Source organism: Cebus imitator, unplaced genomic scaffold (genome assembly GCF_001604975.1).
Source record: "Cebus imitator isolate Cc_AM_T3 unplaced genomic scaffold, Cebus_imitator-1.0 Scaffold915, whole genome shotgun sequence".
NCBI lineage: Eukaryota > Metazoa > Chordata > Mammalia > Primates > Cebidae > Cebus > Cebus imitator.
The window spans coordinates 71,728-79,367 of record NW_016108230.1 but is presented as its reverse complement, the minus strand read 5'-3'; positions in this window follow the sequence as shown (position 1 = coordinate 79,367).

The following is a 7,640-nucleotide window of genomic DNA, read 5'->3' as shown; positions in this document are numbered from 1 at the left end:
GCTCGAAATATCTCTTTCCAGATTCTGTAAAGAAAGGGTTTCTGAACTGCTACGCTTACACATCTGTTTAACTCTGTATGTTCAATATACACCTTGACAATAATTCTGCTAGAAAGCTCCGTTTTTACTTAGACCAGATATTTCTCATTACACCCTATATTCCATTCACTCAGGAATATCCAAACGCAGCTTTTGGAAGCAACGTGTTTCTACCTCGCTGAATCTAAACATAGATGTAACTTCCTAAGGTGAACGAACACACAACAGAGCAGTTTGAAAGCGACGTTTCTCCTGTGGTTTGGAAGCGATCATACCGCTAATTCTTATGTGACTGCATATGGCTGGAAATATCTCTTTCCAGATTCTCCAAGGAATGGGTTTCTGAACTGCGACATTCACACATCTGTTTAACTCTGTGTGTTGAATATACACCTTGACAAATATTCTGCTAGATAGCTCCGTTTTTATTGTAGAGCCAGATATTCCTCATTACACCCAGTGGTACTCCCATAGACTCACGAATATCCAAACGAACCATTTAGAAGAAACGTGTTTCTAACTCTCTGAATGAAAACATAGATGCAATTGCCTAAGGTCAACGAACACACAGCAGAGTAGTTTGAAAGAGACGTTTCTCCTGTGGTTCAGACGCGATCTTACCACTAATTCTTATGTGCCTGTATATGGTTGGAAATATCTCTTTCCAGATTCTGGAAGGAAAGGGTTTCTCAACTGCTGCATTCACACATCTGTTTAACTCTGTAACTCGAATATACACCTTGACAACCATTCTGCTAGATACCTCCGTTTTTATTTTAGAGCCAGATATTTCTCATTACACGCTATACACCCATTCACTCAGGAATATCCAAACGCAGCTTTTAGAAGAAACTTATTTCTAACTCCCTGAGTCTAAACATAGATGCAACTTCCTAAGGTGTACGAGCACACAGCAGAGCAGTTTGAAAGAGACGTTTCTCCTGTGGTTTAGACGCCATCTTACAGCTAATTCTTATGTGCCTCTATATGGCTGGAAATATCTCTTTCCAGATTCTGCAAAGGAAGGTTATCTCAACTGCTACGTTCACACGTCTGTTTAACTCTGTAAGTTGAGTATACACCTTGACAATCATTCTGCTAGATAGCTCCCTTTTTGTTTTAGAGCCAGATATTTCTCATTATACCCTATACTCCCCTTCACTCAGGAATATCCAAACGCAGCTTTCAGAAGAACCGTTTCTAACTTGATGAATCTAAACATAGATGCAGCTTCCTAAGGTGAACGAACACACAGCACAGCAGTTTTAAACGTACGTTTCTCCTCCGTTTTGATCGCGATGTTACTGCTAATTATTATATAGCTTTTTATGGGTGGAAATATCTGTTTCTAGATTCTCCAAAGAAAGTGTTTCTGAACTGCTGTATTCACAGATCCGTTTAACTCTGTAAATTGAATATACACCTTGACAATCATTCTGCTAGATAGCTCCATTTTTGGTTTATGGCACATATTTCTCATTACACCCTATAGTCCCATTCTCTCTGGAATATCCAAACGCAGCTTTTAGAAGAAACGCGTTTCTAACTTGCTGAATCTAAACATAAATGCAACTTACTAAGGTGAACGAATACACAGCAGAGCAGTTTTAAATATACGTTTCTCCTGTTTTTTACAGGCGATCTTACTGCTAATTCTCATATACCTGTATATGGCTGGAAATATCTGTTTCCAGATTCTCCAAAGAAATAGTTCCTGAACTGCTAAGTTGACAAACATTTTAACTCTGTAAGTTGAATATACACCTTGACAATGATTCTGCTAGATAGCTCTGTTTATTTTTTTGTTAGAGCCAGATATTCCTCATTACACCCTATACTCCCATTCACTGAGTAATTTCCAAACGCAGCTTTTAGTAGAAACGTGTTTCCAACTCGCTGAATCTAAACATAGATGCAACTACCTAAGGTGAACGAACACACAAGAGAAGTTTTAAAGATACATTTCTCCTGTGTTTTAGATGCGAACTTACTGCTAATTCTTATATTCCAGTGTATGACAAGAAATATCTGTTTCTAGATTCTCCAAAGAAAGGGTTTCTGAACTGCTACACTCACACACCAGTTTAACAGTGTATGTTGAATATACACCTTTACAATCATTCTGCTAGATGGCTCCGTTTTTCTGTTAGAGCCAGAGATTTCTCATTACATCCTACAGTCCCCTTCACTTAGGAGTACCCAAACGCAGCTTTTAGAAGAAACATGTTTCTAACACGGTGAACCTAAACATAGATGCAACTTCCTGAGGTGAACGACCACGCAGCACAGCAGTTTTAAATATACATTTCTCCTCTGTTTTGATCGCGATGTTACTGCTAATTATTATATAGCTTTTTATGGGTGGAAACATCTGTTTCTAGATTCTCCAAAGAAAGTGTTTCTGAACTGCTGTATTCACAGATCTGTTTAACTCTGTAAATTGAATATACACCTTGACAATCATTCTGCTAGATAGCTCCATTTTTGGTTTAGTGGCACATATTTCTCATTATACCTTATACTCCCATTCACTCAGGAAGATCCAAACGCACCTTTTAGAAGAAACGCGTTTCTAACTCGCTGAATCTAAACGTAGATGCAACTTCCTAAAGTGAACGAACACACAGCAGAGCAGTTTTAAATATACTTTTCTCCTGTGTTTTAGACGCGATCTTACTGCTAATTCTTATATACCTGTATATGGCTGGTAATATCTGTTTCTAGATTCTCCAAAGAAAGTGTTTCTGAACTGCTACATTCACACATCAGTATAAACATGTAAGTTGAATTTACACCTAGAAAATCATTCTGCTAGATAGCTCCGTTTTTATTTTAGAGCCAGATATTTCTCATTACACCCTATAGTCCCATTCACTCAGGAATATCCAAAAGCAGCTTTGAGAAGAAACGTGTTTGTAACTCGCTAAATCTAAACATATATGCAACTTCCTAAGTTGAACGAACACAGAGCAGAGCAGTTTTAAATATACCTATCTCCTGTGTTTCAGACGCGAACTTACTGCTAATCCTTGTATACCTCTATATGGCTAGAAATATCTGTTTCTAGATTCTCCAAAGAAAGGGTTTCTGAACTGATACATTCCACCATCTGTTTAACTCTGTAAGTTGAATATACACCTTGATAATCATTCTGCTAGCTAGCTCCGTTATTGGTTTAGTGAAAGATATTTCTCCTTACACCCTATACTCCCATTCACTCAGGAATATCCAAACGCAGCGTTTAGAGGAAACGTGTTTCTAATATGCTGAATCTAAACATAGATGCATCTTCCTAAGGTGAAGGAGCACACAGCAGAGCAGTTTTAAGTATACATTTCTCCTGTGTTTTAGACGCGATCTTACTGCTATTTCTTGTATACCTGTATACTGCTGGAAATATCTGTTTCTAGATTCTCCAAAGAAAGGGTTTCTGTACTGATACATTCACATATCAGCTTAACTCTGTACTTTGAATATACACCTTGACGATCATTCTGCTAGAAAGCTCCGTTTTTGTTTCAGAGCCAGATATTTCTCATTACCCCCTCTACTCCCATTGACTCAGGAATATCCAAACGCAGCTTTTACAAAAAACGCGTTTCTACCTCGCTGAATCTAAACATAGATGCAACTTCCTAAGGTGAATGAACACACAGCAGAGCAGTTTTGAATATATATTTCTCCTGTGTTATAGACGCGATCTTATTGCTAATTCTTATATACCAGTATAAGGCTGGAAATTCTGTTTCTAGATTCTCCAAAGAAAGGGTTTCTGAACTGCTACTTTGACAGGTCTGTTTGACTCTGTAAGTTGAATATACATCTTGACAATCATTCTCCTAGATAGCTCCGTTTTTGTTTTAGACCCAGATAATTCTCATTACACCCTATACTCCAATTAATTCAGGAATATCCAAACGCTGCTGTTGGAAGAAACATGTTTCTAACTAGCTGAATCCAAACATAGATGTAACTTCCTAAGGTGAACGAACACACAGCAGAGCAGTTTTAAATATACGTTTCTCCTGTGTTTTAGACACGATCCTACTGCTAATTCTTATATATATATATATGGCTGGAAATATCTGTTTCTGGATTCTCCAAAAAAGTGTTTCTGAACTGCTGGATTCACACAACAGTGTAACTCTGTAAGATGAATATATACCTTGACAATCATTCTGTAAGATAGCTCAATTTTTTGTTTTAGAACCAGATATTTCTCATTACACCCTATACTACCATTCATGCAGGAATATCAAAACGCAGCTTTTAGACGAAACGTGTGTCTAACTCACTGAATCTAAACATAGATGCAACTTCCTACTGTGAATGAACACGCAGCAGAGCAGTTTTAAATGTACATTTCTCCTGTGTTTTAGATGTGATCTTTCTACTAATTATTATAGACCTGTACATGTCTGGAAATATCTGTTTCTAGATTCTCCAAAGAAAGGGTTTCTGAACTGCTACATTCACAGGACAGTTTAACTCTGTAAGTTGAATATACACTTTGACAATCATTCTGCTAGATAGCTCCGTTTTTGTTTTAGAGCCAGATATTTCTCATTACACCCAATACCCCCATTCACTGAGGAATATCCAAACGCAGCTTTTAGAGGAAACGTGTTTCTAATTCGCTGAAGCTGAACATAGATGCAACTTCCTAAGTTCAACGAACACACAGAAGAGCAGTTTTAAATATACGTTTCTCCTTTGTTTCTTTCGCGATCTTACTGCTAATTCTTATTTACCTGTAAATGGTTGGAAATATCTTTTTCTAGACTCTCCAAAGAAAGGGTTTCTGAACTGCTAAATTCACACAACAGTTTAACTCTGTAAGTTGAATATACGCCTTGACGATCATTCTGCTAGATAGCTCCGTTTTTGTTTCAGAGCCAGATATTTCTCATTACACCCTGTACTCTCATTCACTCAGGAACATCCCAACGCATATTTTAGAAGAAACGTGTTTCTCACTCGTTGGATAGAAACATAGATGAAACTTCCTAAGGTGAACGAACACACAGCAGAGCAGTTTTAGATATAAGTTTCTCCTGTGTTTTAGATGCGATCTTACTGCTAATTCATATATACCAGTATAAGACTGGAAATATCTTTTTCTAGATTCTCCAAAGAAAGAGTTTCTGACCTGCTACATTCACACATTAGTTTAACTTTGTAAGTTGAATATTCACCTCGAAAATGATTCTGCTAGATTGTTCCGTTTTTGTTTTAGAGCCAGATATTTCTCATTACCACCAATACCCCCATTCACTCAGGAATATCCAAACGCAGCTTTTAGAAGAAACGGGTTTCTAACTCGCTGAATCTAAACATAGATGCAACTTCCTAAGGTGAACGAACACATGGCAGAGCAGTTTTTCACATACGTTTCTCCTGTGTTTTAGACGCGATCTTACTTTCTAATTCTTATATACCTGTATATGGCAGAAAACATCTGTCTCTAGATTCTCCAAAGAAAGGGTTTCTGAACTGCTACATTCACACATCTGTTTAACTGTGTACCTTGAATATACACCTTGACAATCATTGAGCTAAATAGCTCCACTTTTGCTTTAGAGCCAGATATTTATCCTTACACCCTATACTCCCATTCACTCAGGAATATACAAACGCAGCTTTTAGAAGAAACGTGTTACTAACTCGATGAATCTAAACATAGATGCAACTTCCTAAGCTGAATGAATACACAGTAGAGCAGCTTTAAAAATACGTTTCTCCTGTGTTTCAGACGCGATCTTACTGATAATTCTTATACGCCTGTTTATGACTGGAAATATCTGTTTCTAGATTCTCCAAAGAAAGGGTTTCTAAAGTGCTATATTCACATATCAGTTTATCTCTGTAACTTGAATATACATCTTGACAATCATTCTGCTAGATAGCTCCGTTTTTGTTTTAGAGCCAGATATCTGTCATTACACCCTATACTCCCATTCACTCAGGAACATCCAAACGCAGCTTTTAGAAGAAACGCGTTTCTAACTCTCTGAATCTAAACATAGATGAAGCTTCCTAAGGTGAAGGAACACACAGCAGAGCAAATTTATATGTGCGTTTCTCCTGTGTTTTAGATGCGATCTTACTGCTAATTCTTATATACCTGTATAAGGCTGGAAATATCTGTTTCTAGATTCTCCAAAGAAAGGTTTTCTGAACTGCTGCATTCACACAACCGTTTAACTCTGTAAATTGAATATACAACTTGACAAGCATTCTGCTAGATAGCTCCGTTTTTATTTTAGAGGGAGATATTTCTCAATACACCCCACACTCTCTTTCACTCAGGAATATCCAAACGCAGCTTTTAGAAGAAACGCGTTTCTAACTCGCTGAATATAAACATAGATGCAACTTCCTAACGTGAACAAACACACAGCAGAGCACTTTTAAATATAAGTTTCTCCTGTGTTTTAAATGCCTTCATACTGCTAATTTTTATATACCTGTATAAGGCTGGAAATATCTGTTTCTCGATTTTCCAAAAAAAGGGTTTTCGAACTGCTACATTCACAGGTCAGTTTACCTCTGTAAGTTGTATATACACCTTGAGAATCATTCTGCTAGATAGCTCCATTTTTGTTTTAGAGCCAGATATTTCTCATTACACCCTGTACTCCCATTCCCTCAGGAATATCCAAAAGCCGCATTTAGAAGAAACATGTTTCTAAATCGCTGAAGCTAAACATATATGAAAATTCCTAAGTCGAATGAACACACAGCAGAGCAGTTTTAAATATACGTTTCTCCTGTGTTTTATACGCGATCTTCCTCCTAATTCTTGTATACCTGCATATAGCAGGAAATATCTGTTTCTAGATTCTCCAAAGAAAGGGTTTCTGAGCTGATACATTCACACATCAACTTAACTCTGTAAGTTGAATATACACCTTGACAATCATTCTTCTAGATAGCTCCGTTATTGTTTTAGTGAAAGATATTTCTCATTACACCCTTTACTCCCATTCACTCAGGAATATCCAAACGCAGCTTTTTGAAGAAACGTGTTTCTATCTCGCTGAATCGAAACATAGATGCAACTTCCTAAGGTGAATGAATACACAACAGAGCAGTTTTAAATGTATGTTTCTCCATTGTTTTAGACGCGATCTTACTGGTAATTCTTATATACCTGTATATGGCTGGAAATATCTGTTTCTAGATTCTCCAAAGAAAGGGCTTCTGAATGGCTACATTCACACATCTGTTTAACTTTGTAGGTTGAATATACACCTTGACAATCATTCTGCTATATTGTTCCGTTTTTGTTATAGAGCCAGATATTTTTCATTACACCCTATACTCCCATACACTCAGGAATATGGAAACGCGGGTTTTAGAAGAAACGTGTCTAACTCGCTGAAGCTAAAGACAGATGCAACGTCCTAAGTTGAATGAACACACAGCAGAGCAGTTTTACAGTTACGTTTCTCCTGTGTTTTAGAAGCCATTTTACTGCTAATTCTTATATACCTGTATATCCCTAGAAATATCTGTTTCTAGGTTCTCCAAGGAAAGTGTTTCTGAACTGCTACATTTACACATCAATTTAAACCTGTTAGTTGAATATACACCATGAC